General features: G+C 54.4%; 1 protein-coding gene across 1 annotated transcript in view; it reads right to left on the bottom strand.

The window, feature by feature from the left end:
- PIK3C2B (phosphatidylinositol-4-phosphate 3-kinase catalytic subunit type 2 beta) overlaps positions 1-9,206 on the bottom strand; it is a 94,555-nt gene that overhangs the window by 67,992 nt on the left and 17,357 nt on the right. The window contains exon 2 of the mRNA XM_045298186.1: positions 8,921-9,015. The gene's annotated coding sequence lies outside the window, so the exon portion shown is untranslated. The remainder of the gene's footprint in view (positions 1-8,920; positions 9,016-9,206) is intronic.

The following is a 9,206-nucleotide window of genomic DNA, read 5'->3' on the forward strand; positions in this document are numbered from 1 at the left end:
GTGACCCTGGTATTTGGGATATTGGGGGCGTAGCTTCCTGCCTCGTGGGGACACGCAGGCCTCCAGCGTGTGGCAAACTTGACAGACAGGTGGTGAAGGCGCCTCACAGATTGCTTTTTATCCACAGGGTAGGAAGGAGTCCCCTGTTGTTTCAAATCCAAAGGCACTGGGCTTGGTTAAGCGGATGAAACTACCCAGAACTTGGCCGCCCAAGGCTGGGGGACGAATCCCAGGGGGAAGCGATCTCTGAGCTTTACTGACTGGACTGAGCACCAAGCTTTTTAATCCATAGAACGGTCTCTCATCCCTGAGCTGGACAAAGAGAGTGTTAGACTTGCCTTCACTAAGCTTCACTGTGTGTGGCAGTTACATAAGCTCCTGTCAACTTGAGCGAAGGGGTGGAGTCCAGCCTGTCAATCAGGTCATAGCCAATGAGGGCTCTGTGTGGGCATGGCCTTCTCCTAAGGATTCTGGGAACTCCTGTCTTCCTCCCTGGACATAGGACACACACTCCACCTGCAAGACATTCCTGTTGACAAGCCACATGGAGCTACACTGATGGAGCCAGAGACCTGGAGCTGGAGGAGCCACATGGAGACCCACACCAGCACTGAGATAACTCCACCACCACTGGATCCACAAGATTTTCCACCCACTGTCTTGTGGTCTTCCTGCATTCAGTATCATTGCACGTGTTGTGTGAGTCTGAAGAGGAATTTATAGACTGGTATTGGACATATGGGCTAATATCAAACTTATGGATTTGATCTGGACTGGGCTGTTTTCCTAATATACAATTACTCTTTGATATAAGGCTCTTTCTTGTACACATGTGAGTGCCTATGGATTTGCTTCTCTCGTCAACCCGGACTAACACACTGTGGGAGGAAACTGAGGCCATGCAAAGTCATTGCTCTCCACTTTCTGCCTGTCTTCCGCACACGAAGATCCACATTTGCATTCAACCTCCCTTTGTCCTTAGCTCTGAGGACACAGCGGTTACGAGTTGGGCTCCTAACCTCAAGGTCAGCGATCCGAATCCACCGGCCTCCCTAAAGGAGCGAGATGAGGCTTCCTACTCCTGTAAAGAGTTACAATCTTGTAAATCCATGGGGCAGTTGCACTCTGTCCTACAGGGTCGCTGTGATCGGAAGCACTGAGTTTCTTTCTTACCGGCCTCAGGGGGATGCGGGCTCCTCCTGTGCTCCTGCTCCATCGACAGGGTTACCCATAGGGCCACGCTCTACAAATGACTGTCCTTTTTAGTGTACCTTCCCCGCGAACTGGGCCTCTGTCTTCAGCCTATAAACACGTTCCCACAAACAACCCTACACCCTAAACACCCTCCAGAGCCCTGGTGGTGCAGTGGCTAAGCGTTTGCTGTTCACTGAACGGTCAATAGCTTGAACCTAGCCGCTGCTCCACTGGGGACAGATGTGACCATCTGCTTTCATAAAACTGTACAGCCTTGGCAACCCCACGGGCAGTTTGCGCTGTTCGACAGGATCTCCGTGGAGCGGCTTGGACTTGGTTTGGTTTTCGGCGCCTTCCCCCTTAGTCCTCCAGGCCATACCCCACTGCTTTCTCTTCTCTTCTCCACCAGGCTTCTTAGACACAGGGACGGCCGTGAGGTCCCAAGACCCACCCGCTTTCTATTTCTCTTCAGCACATTATTCTCCGGCTTATGCTTCCCAGCCGTCCACCAAAGCAACTCCAGCCACAGGGCCCAGGCTGCCCAGCTGGTGGGATTTCTATCTGCCTCTGCCTGGACATCGCTGCAGTGGGCTCCATAGTCCACTGACATCCTCATCTTTAAAGCCTCTGCCCACTGGCTTCCGTCACCCCGAGATGCTCCCTTGGGCCTGACCGCCTCCTGCCAGTCACCCCTGAGGGGATGGCACTGGCCCAGGATTCCATTTGTGACCCGCTGTCAACCTCTGCCCCCTCGGCCTGGGAACTGCCATCTGGGCTTCTTACCGACTCACATCCGCGGATGACTTCCAAATGCTCACCGAGATCTCAGACTCCCAATGGCCAAAACGGACCTGTCCTCTGCTTCCCCCCAGTCTGCTCCTCCTCCTTCCCCGGCACGGTCCATGGCGCCCCAGTCACACAAGTGTGACCTCCTCCAGTCCACCCCTCCTTCCTTTCTCCTCCTTCAACCAATGCCAAGGCCGCGGTCCCTCATCAGTACCACCCCACACCATCCCCACCTGCTCTCCTGAGCGGCTGCAGTTCTCATTCAATCCCGTATCTCCTCTCACCAGGCTGTTCCAGTGACCTAACAGTGCTTCCTACTGACCTCCTTACGCAGCCAGAGGGCTCTTTCTAAAGGCAGACAGGATTTTATCCCTCCCACTCAAGCCCCTCAAAGGTTTGATTCCTTGACAAGGTCTTCATCAGCTGCCCCATCTCTCTCACCTCCACCCACTCACCTCCACGACCTGTTCCCTGTCTCCTCCTCCTCGGCATGCCCTTCCCACCTCTCCTCACCTCTGGGACTCACCCACTCTTTTTTTACTTCTTATTTATTTATTTCTAATCATTTTATTGGGGGTGCGCACAGCTCTTATCACAACCCACACATCCATCCATTGTGTTCAGCACATTTGCACACCTGTTGCTATCATCACCCCCAAAACACCCCTTTTCCACTCGAGCCTTTGGAATCAGCTCCTCGTGTTTTCCCTTCCCTCCCCTACCCTCCCTCCCTCATGAACCCTTGATAATTTATAATTATGTTTTCATGTCTTACACTGGCCGATGTCTCCCTTCACCAACTCTTCTGTTGTCCATCCCCCTGTGGGGAGGTGCTATATGTCAATCATTGTGATCGATTCCCCCTTTCTCCCCACTACCTTCCCCTTCCCCTCCTGGTATCACTACTCTCAATATTGGTTTTGAGGGGTTATCTGTCCTGGATTCCCTGTGTTTACAGCTCTTGTTTGTACCCATGTACATGCTCTGGTCTAGCTGGATTTCTAAGGTAGAATTGGGGTTATGATGGGGGTGGGGGGAGCCACCCACTCTTCTAAAGTCTGCTCAGATAGGTTTATCAGGAAGTTGTCTCTATATCCCCACCCCCCAATTGAAATATCAGCCCAATCTTTGCATCCTCAAAACCAAACAGCATCTTAAAATATATATATTTTTCAAAATGAAGTGATTTGTGCAGCTGCCATCTCTATTGAACTGAGCTGCCCAAGCGCCAGATCAAAGAAAGAAATCTAGGTGCCCCGGCAGAGGCGGGCGGAACGTGCTAGACCCTGGGAGGATTTCTGACACGAAGATGGGTGACCAGAAAGCAGGTGGGTCCTTCTCTAGGGTTCTCTACTGAAGGGACTAGGTTGTAACCTTAGCCCTGAGAGGAATGAGAAGGCCCCCCGGGATGCTGCAGGCCTCACTCTTGAGGCTCCTTCCAGACTGGAATTCAGACCAGAGGAAAGACGAGCCACCCCTCTCTAACCACCGTCCCCCTGGCTCTGGGCCAAGGCGCCACCAGACGCTCTGTCACCGCCACGCAGCGCAGGAGGCCCAGTCGCTGACAGATCTCTCTCCCGGCCACACCGGCAGCTGCGCTAGGCCCAGGGGGCTCTGAAAGAGGAAAGATAGAGCAAGCTCACTGTCTCAAGGACTCAAGCCCCCCACTGAATTTTCCAGTGGGGAAATACCATTGGACATAGGAGTCATGTTTCCTGCTACCCTTACCCCAATCCAACTCCTCAGTCGGCCTCGACTGTCGACAACTTAGGGAATGCTCTGCCCCTTTCCTCCTCAGGGGCGACGAGGGATTTTAGGGAAAGCACATATGCAGGTAGGTCCAGGAGGGACGAGGAATGGATCTTTACTCCCACACAGCAGCCCTTTCTGCAAGAGCGGGCTGGGACCGTCCTGCGATGTCATAGAACTGCAGCCAGGGCCACACACCCTGTGCCCCTCCATGTGAATAACAGCCCAGCACAACACAGAAAAACAGGTGAATGGGGCCCCCTGGAGTTACGCACCTTGGCAGCCCCAAATCAATACCAAACTCTGTCATCGAGTGGATGCCCACTCACGGTGACCCTGCAGGACAGGGCAGGACTGTCCCTGTGAGTTTCTGAGACTGTAACTCTTGATAAGAGTAGAAAGCCCCATCTTTCTCCAAAAGATGGTGGTGGTTTTGAACCACTGACCTTTCGGCCCACAGCCCAACTCATAACCACTGCGCCACCAGGCGCCTCCTCCTTGGCAGCCTGGGCTATGTTTTCTAATGTCCATCTCTTAGCAGATGGAAGTGATCTGAAAGGTCATTTCCGGCCAGCTTCCCGTCACCACCTGCAAGCACCAATTTACTAACATTTCCTCATAATTGCTTTTCTGTCTGTCTCTGTGTGTGTGTATCTGTGTGTACAGGTGTGTTTGTGTGTCTCTGTGTTTTTAGCCATTTGAAAGTAAACTGCGAACATCTCTCATCTAGGACTTCAGCCTGAGTCTCTAAAGACTAGGGCATTCTCCCATAAAACACGATATGCCATTAGCACGCCCACAGAAGTTAACCTTGACAGAACGCTGTTACCAAATACAGAGTCCACCTTCAAATGACCACAATGGTCATCTGGAAAGTTGTTTTTAAACGTATGCATTCCTGCCCCTAACCAGGAGGCTCTGATTCTGTAGGGGGGGTTGCCCCCATGCTGTGTCGGAAGCCCCCAGCCCATTCTGAAGTACACGCAGGTTCGACCCCACAAAGTTTCCCAAAATTCTCAAGAAGATCAAGCGGGGTTGTGTGCAAGAGACCCCAAAAGGCACAGGGCGCCAGCTGGTAAAAGAAGATGACATGTTGACGGCTGAGCCAGCTGGCAACAGTGTCCAAGCAGGCACCAGGCACCAAACTCAGCCTGCACAGCTGCCAACAGATGGGGCCGGGGTCAGGGCCACACAGTGCTTCAGAGTCAAAGGGTGGGGCGTGCAGGGCCACACCCTCCAGTGGCGCTGGCCGCCTGCAGATTCTGGGCCAGCAAGGGAGGAGCCCAGGGCCAGTAGTGGGAGGAGGGGGCTGCCTACTGCTCTTGCTGAAGGGCACCATGCCGGGTAGTTCTGCTGGGAGCCCTGAGACCCAACCATGCCCACTGCCAGGTGCAGTTTCTGCCAGAACAAAGTTTCTAGTCTAGCTTTGGTGTGTAGATCCCCACTCCTAGGGCCCTGTGTGTGCCAGGGCGGAACCATGGCCCATAGGTTGTCCATGGCTGTGGCCTCTTACATGTCGGTTGCCAGGGCTTCATCCAAAGGCACTTCTGGGTAGACCCCCAGCCCCCAAGCTTTCCATTGGCAGTTGAGCACCTACACTGTGTGGATCACCTAGGGAATCCAGCCACTACACCAGATGCCCTGGCACTTCTCCGGGCGCGTGTCCTCTCGCACGGTCTGCAGACGTCCTTTCTCGGGGCACAGCGAGACACGGCATGTCTTAGGCCATCTTGACTACATGAGACGAATGGAGAGTTCTCAAGCCTGGTGGCTGTTGTGGTGGTTTGGACTGTGCCCCCCTAAAATACACGTCAACTTGGCCAGGCCAGGATTCTCTTGGTTTGGCAGTTACATAAGGAAGAGGAGTTTCCCTAGGGTGTGCCAGGCGTCACCTTTTATCTCACAAAAGATCAAGGGAAAAGCAAGCGGCAGAGAGGGAGGGATCTCGGCACCACTTAGAAAACAAGAGCCAGGAACCGAGTGTGGCTTCTGACCCCAGGTTCCTGTGCCGCGAGCCTCCTAGAACCAGGGAGAGAAGGATAGCGGTCACCAAGGACTGCAGGCCCACACGTGTGGAAAGGGCTCAAGGACCTTCCCCCAGAGCCGGCAGAGAGAGAAAACGCTCCCTGAGAGCCAGCACCCTAAATTCAGACTTCCAGTCTCCTAAACCGTGAGGGCACAGAGTTTGTGTTTGCTGATACCTGCACGGCTGGTATTTCTGTTAGGGCAGCAGTACACTAAGGCACTGGGGAAAACTGAGGAGGGCCTTGGGACCCCAGTCTCAGCCTCCCACCGTTCAGTACCTTGCCAAAGGAGTAGGACTCAGAGAATGCTCCTGGAAGGGGTCCTCAGTGCCTCTCCGCAGGGCAGATCAGGGCTCGAGGAGTGAGAGAAGGCAAGGCCTTTACTCCTTTGGCTTCTAGGGTTTTCTCCTCAGAGAAGACCCCTGGTCCCATCTCCCACCAACTCATAAACACACAAACTGCCACCGGCTCTGCAGCAAGGGACTCAGGCTCCGGGTCTCCACACTGCAGCCTCAGCTGTGGCCTATTGCCTGGTTCCCCACCCACGGACTCCATCCTCTGGGAGTGTCCACACGCCCTGTTCCAGCCAAGGAATCTGGCGCTCCGGCTGGAAGGTACGTGAGGAAGGTCAACAGGCCCACTCCTTGCTTTAAACAGGTGTGTTCTTTGCATCCTGTTTAAAACCCACACTGTTCTATGAGGCTCTGTAAGCGTTGTCAAGGAGCTGGTGGTCCTATGGGGTGGGGGTGGGGGGCTGTTAACGATAAGGCAGCCTGCCTCCATGAAGATGTGCAGCCACCCAGCAGCTGCTCTCCTTGCAGTATGCCCTAGAAAAGTAAGAGCCGTGGCAGGAACCGACAAATCCACACCCCCGTCCTTCGTGAGCTGCAACAGCAAGAAGAGGAGACACCGGCATGGCCCTCAGGGAAGAGTGGATGGAGAAGCTTCGGTACAGACCCACTGGACTACTGCGAGTCACCGAAGAATAATGGCGAAACTACAGCATGCCTCCTGCGGGGATGGGGCTGGAGGACATTACGCTCGTGACGTGCCTGAGTCACCAAAAGAACCGCACTGTCTGAGACCATTGCTATTGAAGAAGAAGAGAAGCGAGATCAAGGGTCGGTCATGCCAAAAGCCAGGTGATCAGGGCTGGGAGGGGAGGGAGGAGAGAGGGAGCAATAAGCCAGAGGAGCGAGAGGTGTCAGCTCATACGTGCAAGACGGCACATCACAAGGGGAGCGAGAGAGAAAAGGAGTGGGGAGGGGGCGGGGCAAGCTCTTGGGAGGTTTGAGAAGTTGTTGTGTTGAACAAAAAAAAAATAATGATCTGAAATGCAAACTCCCACCGAATTCCTAAGAATAAGTTTCTTTGTTTAAGTCATTGGCTTGGACTCCTGAATTGTATGATATGTGAATGATGTGCCAATAAAACTCCCTTTGCCCATGTCATTGGAAGAAGGCAAACAGAAACCCCAGGAGAGAAGTTCTATGTCCTGCAGGGCATATTCTGAGTCAGAATAACCCAGTGGTCAGTGGTTTGAAGCCGCTGCTCTGTAAGACGAAAGAGCTGGCCATCTGTGTCCAGGCAGATTAAAGTCTGGGAAACCCTCCAGGGCAGTTCTGTTCTGCCCTGTGGGGTCGCCTGGAGTTGGCATCAGCCCGTCACAGCAGCAGCAGCAGCCGCTGTGATGGTGAGGCCCATGACTGAGCCACACCCACCCGCAGGTGTTTGTTTTACCTAACCTGCCTTCTGCCTGCGTCTCTCTCTCATTGGACTCCCAATGTGTGCAGACAGAAAAGGGCGCCTGTCTTCGTCCCCTCACGGCCCCTGCTCTATCGTTCTCTCAGGGACACGAGAGCAGCCCCACACAGCCCAGCCTTTCCTACTGGGATCTGCCCCCCAATCCTCCATCTGCTGGGCCTGCCCTGGGCTCTCCATCACCTTAAGCCACAGTGGACTCGAGTCTCTAGTCACGGGCTCCTGGGAGAGCAAAGGAACAGGTGCTAGCGTCCCGAGTGACATGGTAGAGACAGCTGGCTTTGCAGGGCATTGCTGGCTTCCATTCAGAACCCTACGGGTCCCCGATCCAGGCTCAGAAATCACGTGTGCCATCGGCTCTGTTCACACATGCACACAAACTCACACAGAATCCATAAAAATCGCAGCTCCCACCACACACCCTGCAGATTCTAGAATCTGAATGTGAAGAAAACCAGCCACGGAAGAGGGGAGGCAGCTCATGCCGCCTGGGGAAATTTTCCTTTCCCAAGCCGGCAATTTACATAGAGCGGGCCAGGAACCAGGAACTGGCCGCCGACTGGATGGAAGGTCTGGCACACTGGGAGAAAGGTCCTGGCAGTGTGTGGATTCTAACCCAGGAATCCGCCCAGGAGCCAGACAGGCCACATCTCCTCTCTGTCTGAGCTGCACCTCGTGCCTTCTCCTTCCCCTCACCCACCAACCCCTCAAGAGCGGCCCTTCCAGACAGACTCAGCAGGCAGGCTCCTGGCGGAACGGCCCTGAAGGGTTACTCCCCCAGCTTCACTGGCTCCCCAGCGGGGCTCACCCATCTGGGGATGAGGAGAAGAAACAGAGATGCTTCCAAAGTGACCTCCTTCTGCCAACCTTAGCCTCTATCCGAGGGACCTGCTGAGGAAGCCTCTTCACACACAACTCTCCATCCATCACCCAAGCACAGTCCCCGGTCAGTCAAGCCCTCAGGAAGGAATTTCCACACTGCAGCATCTGGGAACCCTAATCTCGGAAGGAACTGTAGGGTCCCAGGAAGCAGGAAGCAAGCCCCTCGAAGCAAAGGGATGAGGTCAGAAACGGGGACACAGCAGCCTTCATCAGTCCTTGCCACCCCATCTTCCTCACCAGCTTTGCTTCTTGAAAACCTGGGTTTCCTGTGAGACCCGGGTGGTCACCCTTGTGGTCTCTAGCTCTAGGTCCAGTTTCCCTGGCTCCTGTGCTTTGGAATCCAGGTCTCCAGGGTTCTTGTGTGGGCTGGGGCAACTCCTTAGAGGAGACCCAGTCCACAAAGCAGGTCATTGCTGTTCCCTTCCCACTTGCCCTTTGATCCTTTAAACCCAATCCAGCCAGGGCCCCAAAGTGAGGGCAAGGGATTCGCATAAGCCCCTGCTCTGGGCATAGTGAGGACTCACCTGAAGGAAGAGATGAGAGGCAGAGCCAGGTCCACCGCACCTGCTCCGGCCCCGACTGCCCCGTCCTCAGCTGGGCTGGGCTAACCCATCCGTGTCTACAAGAAGCAAGAAGGCAGCAGGGAGAAGAAATGCAAATTAGGAACCAATGCTGTGTGTGTCAGGGCAACTGCGACTGACCACCCACTCCACGGCCACCAAGTCGATTCTGGCTCACGGAGACCCTAAGGAACAGAGTGGTTCTGCTCCGTAAGGTTTGGGATGGCACACCTTTATGGGCACAACAAGT

The sequence above is a fragment of the Echinops telfairi genome, unplaced genomic scaffold (genome assembly GCF_000313985.2).
Source record: "Echinops telfairi isolate 266 unplaced genomic scaffold, ASM31398v2 ScPeMD7_7424;HRSCAF=8462, whole genome shotgun sequence".
Taxonomy (NCBI): Eukaryota; Metazoa; Chordata; class Mammalia; order Afrosoricida; family Tenrecidae; genus Echinops; species Echinops telfairi.